We start from the raw sequence: 15,758 nt of genomic DNA on the forward strand, positions 1-15,758 counted from the left end.
CTTCCTTCTTTCCTTCCTTCCTTCCTTCCTTCCTTCCTTCCTTCCTTCCTTCCTTCCTTCCTTTCTTTCTTTCTTCCTTTCTTTCTTTAACATTTTGTTAAGAGGATGCTTCTATTGCTTAGATAAGTAGATTTTGCTTCTGGTGTGGTTGCGAGGCTTTCTTTAATCTTCCTTTGAGTGTTGCCATTGTCCTTTTGCTGCATTTCAGACCGTGTGTTTTACAACAGGAAGGGGCTTCTTCATCTCTGTCTGTAGGCTGATGCAGAGTGACCATTCCGCTGTGATCACTTGGGATCCAGGTCACATGGTCAGTCCAGTGCAAGCATGTAGACTGGGGGAGGAGGGCAGTTAATTCTTTTTAGTCCCATCATCGAAGCACCTAATGTTCCTGATAACTCTGTGTTGGAGGATCCCAGGATGACGCCATGTCAGTGGTCGGCTAGGACTCCGGGGACGGAGCATATAGTTGTGCTCACAGCTACAATGTCTTACAAGCCAAGGAGACAAATCGAAGGCAAAGGGACATGGGGTGAAGTCTGGAGGAAACCAGGCAAGTTTCCAAGAGTCCTATCCCAGTGCAGTGATACAAGAACACGTCCTTCCAGCACCAGACGGGACATGGAAGAAGTGTTGCTGTTAAGGAAGCTCATTACAGACTCGGTGCCCAAGATTTTACTGGGGGCTGGTCATATAGGCACCGCTGCCTGCCATGGACCAAAATTCCAGACTCCCAGAAGGAAAGCAAGTGTTCAGCATAAACCACATTATTTGCACAAGTTAGGCACATTGAGACCCTCTTATCAGTAAGGGAATGGTGGCACCACTCCCCAAATCAAGTTCCCAGATGCCAGCTAAGGGTCAGTCTTTCATGAAGGCCTTTCTGAGGACAGCCTAAGGCCTACTATGTGAACTCTTCTGCACACACCCACATCTCCATCTCTAGCTCTGAACATTCTCCTGAATCCTAGGATGACATTTTTTAAAAAGTTTATTTATTTTTGAAAGAGAGAGAGAGAGTGTGAGCAGGGGAGGAGCAGAGGAGAGGGAGAGAGAGAGAATCCCAAGCAGGCCCTGTACTGTCAGCACAGAGCTCGATGTAGGCCTTGAAGTCACAAACTGAGATCACGACCTGGGCCGAAACCAAGAATCAGACCTTAAACCGACTGAGCCACCCAGGCACCCCACTAGGATCACATTTGCCGTTGCTTTGGTTAATGTCTGCCAGGCTGGAGCCTAAGAGCCAACATATCTAGAACTGAAGTCATCATCTTCCCTCAAACCATTCCTCACTCTCTTTTGTGAGCTCAGTCAGGGCCGTTCCCTTGGCCTCTGTTCTTGGGTTTGGCCAAGAAAGAACTCAGAGCCAAACTCGTAAGCAAGCAGCTGTTTACTAGCAGTTAAAGCAAAAGTACACTCTGGAGACGGGAGAGAGGGCAGGTTCAGAGGTGGCTATTGCATCAGGGGTTGGGGGCGTTTTTTCTTTCTGGTTATGAACAGGTTATGGGTCTCTGACTGAAGTCTCCTAAGGGTCTCCTCCTACCAACCAGGAGGGGGAGCTTTTGACCTTATATGGTCCTTGTCAGAACTGTCATGGCCGCCATCCCCCCCTACAAGGGGGTAGGGGTCAGAATTGCAATGTAAATGTGTTATAATGAAGCTATAGGTTCCTGAAGGGTAGTGATCATAGAGAAGAGAGCATGCATATCCCCCTGGGGTCTTTGGTTTTTTTTAACATTTATTTTGAGAGAGAGACAGAGACAGAGAGACAGAGCATGAGCAGGGGAGAGGTAGACACAGAATCCGAAGCAGGCTCCAGGCTCTGAGCTGCCAGCACAGAGCCCGATGCAGGGCTCGAACCCATGAGTGAGATCATGACCTGAGCCGAAGTCAGACGTTCAACCGACTGAGCCACCCAGGTGCCCGCCCCGGGGTCTTTGTTGGCTTTTTGAAACTTGGTTTCCTCCTCTGTTAACAGAAAACACCTGTTTTCTTAAACACACCTGTTCCCTGCTCACACCTAGTTAACTGCCTACTCTATCACTTCTAACCATTCACCAGTTCGTTTAAGGCAGGAAAGTCTGATCCGTCTTCCCTGTGTGGAGGTCAGGTGGGACTGGCTTGGCTAGCATGGGTCCAAGGGGTCAGAATGAGCAGGAGGTGTACCTTGTAGTCATAGCTGTGGATGCCAGGAATCAAAGGTCAAGTACAAAATTGTGACCAATGCACTGATACTCCTTACAGATGAAGAACTGGGTTTAAATAGGGGTCAGAACAGGAGGGATTGGAGATAAATCAAAAGGTCAAGAGAAATTCGTTTAATCAAATGAACAAGAAAGTGATCAGGAAAAATGCCTGTTTCCCATAGGTGGGTTGGTTGCTTGGTTTGCTTTGGCGTGTGATTGATGGTAGCCAAGCACTAATTAAAGGGCTGAGAAGGGAAGAAACAAGACCCCAGGCTTCTGCATCTTTACTTCGTTCTGTCTGATTGACTAACCTGCATTCTTTTCAGGAATCCTCATCATTTTCTTTCCCATTTCTCAGATCCTTGCCCTCATCTCTTATGTGGTCTCCCATCCTTACAATCAATCACTCAAGTGCCATCTTGTAGGCGACACGTCTTGACCTGTCACTCCTCAGCTGTCTCCATTACTTCCTACCTGTTCTTAGTACAACCTATAAGGTTCTTCGTATTTTGTCCTCTGCCTACCTTCACCAACCTCCTTGTCTACCTTGTAGGAGCCCTTAACCTTGCCCTTCACACTTCAAGGTCTTGTCCATGCTATTCTTTCTCCCTGTGATGGCCTCTCCCTGCTTGTCTTTCTGGTTAATTCCTGTGTATCTTGTAACTCTGACCTCAAATGTCACCTCTGCAAATCCCCATCTAGTCGTCGCCTCCAGGGCTGACTTCTGCATTAAGCACAGCAGGCACAAGTCTACAAGCCAGGATCATTTTAAAGCCCCCCCCCCCGCCCCCAATGGTTTCATTTCTTTTAAAATCTGCAAAAGAAAAATGAGCAAATAATCCAAACCATATTAGATTTGTCTTTAATCATAGTAACAGAATATAATTTTAATACTTTTAATGGACGAAGGGGCCCACCAAGGCAAAGCTGCTAAGAGCCCACGAAAGTAATGATCTGGCCCTGCTCACTCCCCATCATGCACTTCAGTTACACTATGTCTTCTGTAACGAACTGTGAGCTCCTTGAACTTGTCCACAGCACCTGGTGTGATGCCTGGTACATAGTAGGTCACTCAGTATATATTTAATAAGGAAATGAATAAAAGTTTCATATATAGGTAGTCCCTGCCTTACAAATACCTTATACATTAAGAAGCTTGTTTGTGAGATTTTTTAAAAGTTTATTTAGTTATTTTGAGAGAGAGAGAGAGAGAGAGAGAGAGAGAATCCCAAGCAGTCTCCGTGGGGCTCGATTTCACAAACTGTGAGATCATAACCTGAGCCAAAATCAAGAGTTGGACACTTAACAGACTGAGCCACCCGGTGACCCGGGTTTGTTTGTTTGTTTGTTTATTGGACACTGGGAACACATTTACCATAGATACAATATCTATCATATTCGTGTGGTTTGAGGCAAGAGGAGAAATGCTTCAAGACCAACCCACAAAAATCCGTACTTCCCAGAATGCTTCTGAAATATGATTGAAGTACAGCCCAAAGCAGAAAAATCTAATATTCCTGCAAGTTCACTAAGAGAACAGGAATGAAATTGAAGAAATTTTTTTAACAATTCATCTTGTATGGTAGTGTGGTTGGTAGTACTTGAGACTCTATAAATGATGCCGTTCTCTTATTATTTTTTTTCTTTTGTCCTTCTTCTTCTTCTTTTTTAATGTAAGCCCTGGGCCCAATGCTTGGGGCTTGAACTCAGGACCCCGAGGTCAATACCCGCTGAGCCAGCCAGGTGGCCCAAGGACGCCCTTCTCAAATTTCAAGTTGCCCTTTCCTCATTGGTCTGTTGCAGACGCTCTGTTTACTTACCACAGTGGCCAACCCAGGTGGGAATTTCTGCATCAGGCCTCCCTGTTTGATAAATGGTGGCTTTGGCTGTGTGTGCTCCACCTTTCTTGTCTCTCTCACCGCTGTCATCTTCTCTCTCTCCTGACTCTCATCCCCACCGGGAGGGAGTGAGGGTGCCCCCTCCCCACCCCGGCCAAAGAGCAGGCGGGCAGGCTGGTCATTTTGACTGTGGGAAGAATCAAGTGGGAGAGGAACCTAGTGGCTGCCTGAGCCTTCGCAGAAGACGGTAGCCCTTTTACAGCTTAATTCTGAATGCGTCTCACCAGTAACTGTGCTCGGATTTTGTCTTTTTCTTGCAAAGGGAAAGGTTTCAGGTTTAATCTTAAAGGGTATTTATTCTGTGTGGTTGATAGTAGAATCATCCGTGTCCTGGGAGCTAATAGTAGCAAACACCTTATTCAATGGAACGTTATCATGAAGCTCTTGAAATAGTTTGCTCAGGCGAGAACAAGAGGCTTCACTTTCTTGACTCAATATCCAGAGAGGGAGAATTACCACATCCCCCTAAGGGAAGTATACTCTATCCCTATGAAAGGGCATTTTCTGAAATAGTCCAGTCCTCATGAGGAACAAAGAAAAACCATTACCCCCTAACGGGGGGTGAGGATTACAACTTCAGCGATTTATGTTGACCCCCAGCACACAGAATTTTGGGTGCGTACGTGATCTGGATGGCTTAAATAATTTATTCAAGGTCACATACCACAGTTGGTTAGAAGCATGACACCGTAGCCTTGTAACTTTTTTAAATTACTTACATTATTAATTACAAAGAATTAGTCAAAGCTCTGATTCCCTGTATTCACTGCCAAAATATGTCTAACTATTGGGCTTGTAAGGCTGATGCCTCACTATGGAGAAAGGCCTCTTCTAAGCTTTTCAGGGCAAATGCTGGGCTGGGGGGTATTGGGCTCTTTAGGCCTCTGGGGAGGCTGAGCTGAGTTGTGCTGCTCAGTGCAGCTTGGTCGCTGTTCACTTTTGCAATCATTTTATTTATTTATTTTTAAATGTTTTATGTATTTCTAGGAGAGAGAGAGAGAGAGAGAGAGACAGCGTGAGAGGGGAGGGTCAGAGCTAGAGGGAGACACAGACTCTGAAACAGGCTCCAGGCTCTGAGCTGGCAGTCAGCACAGAGCCCGACACGGGGCTCGAACCCACGAACCGCGAGATCATGACCTAAGTGAAAGTCGGACGCTTAACCGACTAAGCCACCCAGGCGCCCCGTCTTTTGCAATCATTTTAATAGCATCTGTTAGAGCAGTTCAGGTTTCAGATCGCAGATGGTGACAGGTGCAATGAAGATGTCATTTCAGGCATTTCTCATTATCATTCAGATAATACCTTAAGGTCATAATTCTTGCTTTCAGAGTACAGTGAATTTTTTTTTTAAGTAAAATAAGCTGAGAATATTCAACCTCTTATGTTTATACCCCAAATACAGACTCTTAGACTCTCAGGCCTCGGAAAAGACGAACCGCCTTCTAAGCGCAGCCTCTTTGGATCCCAAGAGCCTGTACTTAAAATTTCTCAGTCACAGGGGTGCCTGGAGCCTGTTTCAGTCTGTGACTCCCTCTCTCTCTGACCCTCCCCTGCTCACACTGTCTCTCTCTCTCTCTCTCTCTCTCCTAGAAATAAAAAATTAAAAAAAAATTTCTCAATCACCAATTGCCATGCCATGCCTGCTTTTAAAGACAAAGGTATTATTTCCCTTTCACTACACACTCGATGTTGTATCCATCTGGGTCTCCAAGAAGTGAACAGCAATGCAGGATCATATACGAGGGATCTACTGGGGAAACACCTGTTAAGGTTAAAGGGGAGAGAGCAGGAGTAGATGAGGAGAATCTCCCAGCTAGGATGTAGGTATGATTCCTAAGAAAGGAAGGGAGAAGAAGGAGCCTTGGGCAGGAGAGGCTGGAGACCACAGTGTAGTCCTGAGACTCTCAGATGGAGAGTCAAGGCTGATAGAGTAGTTCCCCCATTGGGCAAGAATGGCCCAGCTCTTATACCCCATCAGGCTCCGTCATTGGCTAGGGGTGGCCTGAGTGCCAGAGCAGATCCAAAAGTGTGACACCTGGAGCTGTCAGTCACTTACGCAACCCACACCAGGTTCTCTTGAGTGGTGCATCTTCACGATGGCCGCAAATATTTGGCATTCTTCACCTCTAGAAACAATCACGGTTTGATCCTGGTTTACTCTGACTCCTTTGCTCTCCCAAACCACCCATACTGGTTTGCCATTCCTTGATCCCAGTTGCCGTCAGATAGGTTAACACGGCTGTGGGTCATATCTTAGATTTCTCTCCTCCAAGTTAAGTAAACTTCTTCCGTTCACTGCTATCCTTCGAGTCCTCATAAGGTGTGCCAAGCCCAGAACTGCACCCTGTGTTCTCTGGTGTTTACAATACTGGGATTGGGAACGCAGACTTTGGTGACAGACATCAGCTCACGTCCCAGATTTGCGACATAACGGCTAGGAGGACTCGTGGAACTACTTCGACTTACTGGTCATCATTTTCCTCGTTTGTGAAACGGAGTGACAATCACGCCTACCCAGCGGGATTAAATGCACGTATGCACTTAAAAGTCCATGGCACATAGTCAGGGCTTCATCAACACCAGCGGAAAATATTATTAACGTTGTACTCAGTCCTGAGCTTCCCTCATAAAAGGACTTGTGTTGCTGACTCTTATCCAATTTGTGATCCGTTTGGCTTAGCCTTGAGGTGCTTTTGTTTATTGTTTATTCTCAGTATCTGCCAGGGTGATAATGAGGTCTCTGTTTTTCCTCTCCAAATGTACCATGCTATTTTTATTCTTGCTCACTGACCCTCTCTCTACTCCAGCTCTTCTGCATGCGAAGTCTGTGCTTCTGGGGATCACTTAAAGGTTTTCATTTTTGGTTTTGTTTTTGTTTTAGTGACGCTGTGAGGAAAGAGATAAAAAGCCGCCTTGTATCATTGTGAAAATATTCCATCTCTGAGTTTTAACAACTAATGCCTCTTCCGGATTCAGAGCAGCTCCTGGGTTTTCAGGAAGCTGCCAGAGCCAAAAACTCTCTGATCCTTGTTTCGTGAATAGCCATATAGTGGAAAGGTCATTCTGCAAATCCAGTCACGATCCTTATTTGAGCCTCTCCCATTGCCAATAACCTGGAAGGGACAGGGAGAGTGCCGGCCCTGCTCACTCGTGCTAATAATAATAACTAGCATGTAATCTTCATTTTCTATGAAATTTCATTTGCCCAAAGAGATTTCATGCTTATTCGCTCATTTATATAACAAACCAACTCGACAGTAGGTTGGGGAAGTATCACTTATGCTTGTGTTGGAAGAAAGTGAAGTACAGGGAAGTGAATCATCTGCCCAAGTCAACCAAAAGGCCAGTGGCGGTGCCAAAGACAGACTTTGGTTCTCCAGATTTACAACTGGAGGCTTTCAGTTTGGGCCAGACTGCCGCAACAGCTACATCCTCAGAATAAGGGCAGAATGGACTCTCTCTTCCATCATCTTGGGGTCTAGTACCACACACCTACAAACCCAGCTAGTCTTTGTCCTCCCAGTAGTGAATAAGTGGTCAGTACTGGAAGCTTCTAGATAGGTCCCACAGTCGGGTCCCTGGGTATCTGTCAACTGGCTTTCGTGGTGTGAAACCAAACTTCTGGGGAGGAACATAAAATCTCAAGCACTTAATGGGCCTCATAGTTATTATTATCATTATTTATTATTATTATTGTATGTTTAATCCACATTTATTTCCTCCGGTGTAATTTACAAAGCGATTCTTTGCAGACACAAGCCATTTTTTCTAGAGAACGCCTTAATGTAGGCTTGAATCAAAGAAGAGCTTTACTGAGGTGGGCAGGAATTTTAAATTTGAGCCCTGCCATCTGTAATGGAATATTCTCACTTCTCTTACCACCCTCCTCCTCTCTTTATTCATTTTCTGCCTCCATTATTTTTTGCTTGCTCAGCATCCTTTCTCCATTCATTCTTCCTCCATTCTATGAGGTTCTGGTAGGGCTGCAGAGCATAAAATCTCTCTCTCTTTCTTCAGAAGGGTGCAGATATGACCCAAGTTAGCTCAGTCAGCTTCTCTCCCCAGGTCATGCTGTAAATGTGTGGCTGCCTTTACAAGAAACCACCGAACTGTTTTCCAAGATGGTCATACCATTTACATTCCTACCAGAAATGTATAAGCCGGAGCCAGCTGCATATTTTGCTGGACCCAGTACAAATTAAAATGTGTGGTTCACTGTTCAAAAAGCAGGAAATATAAAGCTCTTTTCTTCCGTACTCTCTCTTGACTTGTCACGGTGGTTTTTATTTGCTATTCATGTTATTATTAGGATAAAGTTTACTGCTATTTCAACTTTATATTATGCAGTGCCAATGGATTCTATATATATATATATATATATATATATATATAGAATTTTTTTTCTTTGTATTATGATGTTTGGACATCTCAAAAGCGTTTCTGGCTGGGGAGAGACTGCTCCCTCCTAGCTAGCCAATTTAGTCTCTTCCAGGACCCATTAACCGCAGACTGCCCCCTGGCCCAGGCAGCCACCATGTGATTTGGGACCCATTTGAATCTAAAGTCCCACAGAAACAAACACAACACACAAAACCCTGCTGAGTGCAGCTGCACACCATTCTGGTAACTGTTAATCTTGTGATTGCTGGCCTGGGTGCTTTCACTTGTTTACACTCCAGTAAACATTTGTCCCAACCAAGTGCGGCAAACGCTGAGAAGCCACATCAACTCCAGGAAGTACCCACTTGAGAAGAATAGCCCAGTCCCACGTCCCCGGCCCAGGAGCTCACTGCTGGAGCAGACATCGTCTCAAATGACAGGGCCTTTGCACAAGGCGTCATCATCACCACTTTGCTCACTGTGTGAGAGAGCCTTCGCCCGGGACGCTGAGATCTCTACCCGGACAATGCCCGTAGACTGCCTCTCCTAAGACGCAAGTAGGACACAAGGCATATTTTGCTTTTCTTCTTTTGATGTTAGGGGTTCTCTTAGGTTTGTGGGCTCACTGTCTGCTTAGCCCATGATCCTGGCATACTGCCTGCTCTCTGCTCAAATGCGGATCCCTATATTTCTGTGTGTAAAGAGAAATCCGGTAGAAGTTACTGCTCTCTGGGCCAGTCTAAAAATTAATGGAGATTATCGATTTCCCCAGGAGGCAACTGCTTCATATTAATCAACACTTCGACACCCCCTGCCCCCACGGCCTCCTCCTCCTCCCCACCCCCAGCTTCCTACCACCATCTCCCACTTTGCATCTCAGACCGTGACCGCCAAGCCACCCTTTCCCCTTGAGTACACACAGAACCGCTAGTCTTTATATATACTCCGGTAATATCATTCCGCACCCTCCAACAACATAACCGCCAGATCCGCCACCTGGTGCTGAACACATTTCTAACAAACTTTACAACTTTACCAAGATATTGTTTGAAAACCCCAAAATTTCAGATCTATTTTTCTTGGCTAACGCCGCGTAAATGGGAAACGTAGTTATGGGTCAGCCTCTGCAGACTCGTGTTCCGCTTCTGTTCTTCCTCTTTTCTCGTAAAGTGGTCTGTGCTGTTTAGGGGCAACTCGTGCCCCACTCTACAGATCGCCACTGTGATCGCCCCCAACTTTCCTTCATATGTTGTTAAAAAAGCAGTATGGTTTGTGTGTGTGTGTTTCCCCCTGTCAAGTATGATGTTTTGATTGTAAAAACCCTTTCTGACTGCGGAGGGGGCCCTACTGGGCTAGGCAATTCTCAGCAAGGAACTCTGAGCACGTCTTTGATACACACGCTGACCGACCGAGAGCCATACATACCTCCTCTATCTGCCCATGCACGTCCAGTAGGCACTATTCCTCTGACTGTGTCATACTAGGTACCAGGCCACCAGGGATCGCCCCTATAGTCTAAAGCCCAGAGAAATGTTTCCATAGTCTATCCTGCATTGTTCTCTTGCCCTGTCTTGACTTCTCTAAGGAAACACCACTAAGGGCCACGGCCTAAGTACGCGGCTCCTGGCCCCACTCCCACCCGCGTTAGAAGCACACAGAGCCACCTCCCCCCTGCCCTCCCGCCCCTTGCTCCTGTTTCCTGCCTCTCGTTCACCCTGGTGTCCTTCCCACGTGGCCTCCTGCGTCTCCCTTCTCTACGACCTGCAAGTATGATGAACTTGACTGTGTCCTGAGTCCCTCCTCTGGCTCCCCTTTGCTGCACCTGACTGACTGTCTCATACAAGAATCCCAAACAGCCAGTTTTAGGTGCAAATACAAGAGCTTTTGGCTTGTAAGTGGAATCACTAAAATTACACAGTTTGGATTTCATAGCTCACGTATTTATTTAGCTCTTGCGAAAACAGTGGAAACACTGCACGGAGCTAACTCAAGGGTTTCTATTTCTCTCCTCCACACACGCGCTTTGTAGCAACTCTACCTTAGGCTTCCTGAGGAGTAAGGAAGGGCCGACAGAAGGAGGAACTGGAGGTTGCTTGCATGATCTTTTTTGTTCCTTTTATGTCTTACGGCTTCACTCTCAGCCTGAGTAGTTGGCTAGCACAGCGGGTAACACAAGCGAGAAAGGAAATGGTAGAGTTCTTTGGGGTTTCACGTTTCTTAGAATGCTATTGCCACCTCTCTTCACTCAAAGCAAGTTCTGGTTTCAATGCAAAGTGTGGCCTCTTGGGGAGGATGGCCGGAATTAGCAAATAAAAATATGAGACGAACAATTGAATCTAGGTCACAGGCAAACAGCACATTGTTTCTTTAGTACAAGTACATCCCAAATATTGCACGGGGCATACTGTATTTTATCTGGCAACCCGATTATATCCTATGGCTGCCAGTGCCTGCACACCCCTCTTCCTCAGTCATAGATATAACATAATTAATCTTTATTTATTTATTAAAATTTTTAAAAAATGTTTACTTATTTTTGAGACAGAGAGAGACAGAGCATGAGCTGGGGAGGGACAGAGAGAGAGGGAGACACAGAATCTGAAGCAGGCTCCAGGCTCTGAGCTAGCTTTCAGCACAGAGCCCGATGCGGGGCTCGAACCCACAAACCATGAGATCATGACCTGAGCTGAAGTCGGACGCTTAACTGACTGAGCCACCCAGGCGCCCCCATAATTACTTTTTAAAAAACAGTGGTAAAATACATGTAATCATTAACCACTTTATTTTTAAAAAATTTTTTAAAAATATTTATTATTTATTTCTGAGAGAGAGAGAGAGACAGCATGAACAGGGGAGGGTCAGAGAGAGAGGGAGACACAGAATGTGAAGCAGGCTTCAGGCTCTGAGCTGTCCGCACAGAGCCTGAGGCAAAGTTCCAACTCACAAACTGTGAGATCATGACCTGAGCTGAAGTCGGACACTTTAACTGACTGGGCTACCCAGGGGCCCCTCTGTCTCTATGAATTTAGCTGTATCAGATATTTCAAATGAGTGGGATCATACGGTATTTTTTTCTTCTGACAGCATTTTAAAGTCTTTTTGCAACTGGCTATTTCACTTAGCATAATGTCTTCGAGGGTCATCTGTGTTGTACCATCTGTCAGAACTTCCTTCCTTTTTAAGGCTGAATAATATTCCATTGTATATACATGTCACATTTTGTTTATCCCTTCATCCACTGATACTTGAGTTTCTTCTATATTTTAATTTTTTTAATGTTTATTTTTTAAAGATACAGACAAAATATGAGGGGGAAGGCCCAGAGAGAGACAGGGAGACACAGAATCTGAAACAGGCTCCAGACTCTGAGCTGTCAGCACATTCTCCCAACTCACTCTTATCAGGCTCTTTGATCTTAGCCACTGGTACGGATGTGAACTGGTATCTCGCAGTTTTAATTTAAGTTTCCATGTTGAAGATCTTTTTCTGTACTGGTTGGCTCTTTATACGTCTTCTTTAGTTCTGTCCATATATAATTACATGTGTTTGCCCATCTCCATCCCCCCCCCCATTGGTTTATCTTGTTATTATTGAGTTGTAAGAGCTCTCTCTGTATTATGAGTATCAGACATTTGCGATCCATATCTATCTATGTATGTGTATGTAGGTATCTATACCATATGTGTATATGTGCACTATATATAGATATATACACATTATAGATGTTTTTCCTTCCCACTGTCTAACTTGCCTCTTCATTTGCTTAACAGCATTTTTTTTTGAGCAGCAGGCAAAAGTTTATCAGAGTGTAAGATCAGAGAGGAGGAATAGTTAAGAAAGCTCTTTTTTAGAGAGAGGCGACATTCGAAAGTGAATGCCCCCTTAATGACATCTTTGAAGGAGAACGTTTTTAATTTTGATGAAGTCTGAATGATCAGTGTTCGTCTTTTATCATTTATGCTTTTTGTGTCTTACCTAAGAATGTTTGCCTAATTCAAGGTCACACAGAGATTTCTTCCCTCCCCCTCTGCCTATCATTCATCTTCCTTCCTCCACTCCCTCCTCTTTCTTTGTCTTCTTTAGCTGTTATGTTTAAATTTATGATCCATTTTTAGTTTATTTTTTGGTGTGGTGGAAGGTAAGAATCCAGATTATTTTTTGTTTGTTTTTGAACATAGATATTCACTTGGTCCAGCCCTATATGTTGAAAAGACTATCTTATCCACTGAACTTTGTGGTGGGTAAAAATCAGTTGAACATGTGTACGTGTGAGTTATCTGAAAATATTTTATTTCTCCTCTATTTCTGAAGGATGTTTTCTCTGGATATAACATTCTGGATTGATAAGCTTTCCCTTTCAGCACTTTAGAGTTTCCCTACCCTTGACCTCTGTTATGAGAAACAATGTGTGTTTGTGATACCTTCTTTCTTTTTCTGCTTTCAAGGCATTTTCTCTCTTTGATTCCCAGCAGTTTGACTACAATGTACCTAGGTAGTTTTTTTTTTTTAATGTTTTTTTTTTATTTATTTCTAGGAGAGAGAGAGAGAGAGACAGCGCGAGCAGGGGAGGGTCAGAGAGAGAGGGAGACACAGAATCTGAAGCAGGCTCCAGGCTCTGAGCTGGCAGTCAGCACAGAGCCCGATGCGGGGCTCGAACCCACGAACCGAACCACGAGATCATGACCTAAGCGAAAGTCGGACGCTTAACCGACTAAGCCACCCAGGCGCCCCTGTACCTAGGTAGTTTTGTTTCAATTTATTTTGTTTGGAGTTCAGTGAATTTTTTGGATCTGAGAACTTTAATAAAATTTTGGAAAATTTTTATTATATCTTTAAATATTTTTTTATGCCTCATTCTAATTCTCTTCCTCTTCTGGGTCTCCTATTACATGTATATCAGACTGTTTGGTGTTTTCTCCCACAGGTTCCTGGGTTACCTTATCAGGATTTGACTTAAAAGAATAACTCATGTAACATGTCCAAGGAAAATTAAGTTCAAATAAATAATAAAGTCATCTTTAAAGAAATTATAAAAGATGGTCCTGTATATGAATGTGTGTGTGTGTGAGGGGGGGAGATGATGGGGGCTTGCATAACACCCCACAATGGTACAGCGGGTATAGCTCTGGAGACAGACATATGGTTTCAAATGCTGGTTCTGCAACTGATTAACTGTGTGACCTTGAGCAAGTCTTGAAGCCTCAATTTCTTCACCTATAAAATGGGGACAATATTAGTACAGACATATCTCAGAGGGAGATATTGTGGGTTCAGTTCTAGGCCGCTGCAATAATGCTAATTTTGCAGTAAGAATAATATTGCAATGAGTCAAATGAATTTTTGTTTCATGGTGCATTATGTCTATAAAAATAATGTACGTACTTTAATTAAAAATACTTTATTGCTAAAAATTGCTAACCATCATCTTTCAGTGAGTTGTCATCACTGATCACAGATTACCATAACAAATATAATAATGAAAAATATAATGAAATATAATATAATAATGTAATATAATATATTATTATATACACTAATGAATATAATAATAATGAAATATATTGTTGGAATAATGAAATATAATAATGAAAAAGTGTGAAATATTACAAGAATTACCAAAGTGTGATGTAGAGACAAAATGAGCAAATGTTGTTGGAAAAAATGATGCTGGCATACTTACTTGATGCAGGATTGCCACAAACCTTCAATTTATAAAAAATGTGATGTCGACAAAGTGCGATAAAAGGAGGTATGCCTGTACCTACTTTATAGAATTGTAAGATGGAAAAACACGGTATTTCTTTGGTTTGAATTAGCATATTTTTAAATTAGTGAGGCTAAGCATCTTTTAATGTATTTGTAGGTCATATTTTTCCCTGTGAATTGCCTGCTTGTATTGTTATGCATTTATATATATTCGTTGAGTTTATATTCATTGGGTTATAAGATTTTTCTTATTACTTTAGCTATATTATGTAGTTAAAATATTAGAATTTATTACCGTAAATATATCCTATTGATATTACTACTTTGTTGATTACATATGTTATAAATTCCTATTCCTAGATAAAAATTTTTAAAACTTTGTGAATTTTTCCCTAAAGAAATTTACAATTATTATGAACTAAAATCTGACAAGATTTCTCCTTATAGCTGCTGGACTGAGGGCCTCCATTCCCAGCTGGCTGTTGGCCAGAGGCCGCCCTCAGTCCCTTGCCACATGGGCCTCTCCAACATGGCAGCTTGTTTCATCAAAGCAAGAGAGAGTCGGCTAATAAGACCGAAATCACAATATTACGTAATGTACTCATGGAAATAAAATCCCACCATCTTTGTCATCTTCTGCTGGTTGGAAGCCGACCGCTGGGTCCAGCCCACACTCAAGAGGAGAGGGTTACGAAAGGGCTTGGTTACCAGGAGGCAGTAATGCCTGGGGGCCATTTTTGAGTTGACCTGCGGTATCATCCTTGACTCCTCTTTTTTTTGGACTGCACCTCCGGTCCAGCAGCAAATCCTTTTGGATCTGCCTTGCGTATATTCAGAAACAACCCCTTCTCACTGCCTTTGCTGCTACCATCTGGTCATACCCATTGTTCTCTTTCTGCTGAAGTACTTCAATAGCCTCCTAACAGGTCTCCCTGCTCCTGACTTTGCCTGTTTGGTTTCAAACCAAAAAATAGATTCCGTTAAAATTAAAATCGTGCTACTTCCTATCCAACTTGAAAAAGCCAAGGTTCTTATAATGGCTATCAACCTTCTGTCTCTGGCTACCTCTCTGGCCTCATTTCCCATTATTCTCTCCTGTGCTCAGTGCATATCAGCCACTCCTTGCTGCTTCCGAAACAAGTGTACTCCCATTTTAGGGCTTTGTATTAAATGCTACCTCTGCCTCCATTGTCCCCCTCCATGACTGCATGGCAAATTTCTCGCCGTATTTAAGCCTTTACCTAAATGTCATCTTTGTAGTGTTGCCTTCCCTAAACATCCTATTTGAAAGTGCACACTCCTGTTCTCTACTCCCATTGTTTGCTGTGTTTTTCTCCATAATACATACCCCTACTAACGTGCTTACTGTCTGTCACTATGCACTAGAATGTAGCCTCCATGAAAATTGAGGTTCTTGTCTGGCTTACTACTGTATCCACAGCATCTTGAATATGGTAATGTGTTAATACATATTTATTTAGTGAATGAATGTATTTACATATTTAGTCCACCTGGAATTAATTTTTATGAATGGAGTTTTTATGAATGGTTGGAGATAAGAGTGTACTTTATCCATTTCCTCCCTTAACAG

Source organism: Hyaena hyaena, unplaced genomic scaffold (assembly GCF_003009895.1).
Source record: "Hyaena hyaena isolate Hyena2069 unplaced genomic scaffold, ASM300989v1 scaffold_11, whole genome shotgun sequence".
Taxonomy (NCBI): domain Eukaryota; kingdom Metazoa; phylum Chordata; class Mammalia; order Carnivora; family Hyaenidae; genus Hyaena; species Hyaena hyaena.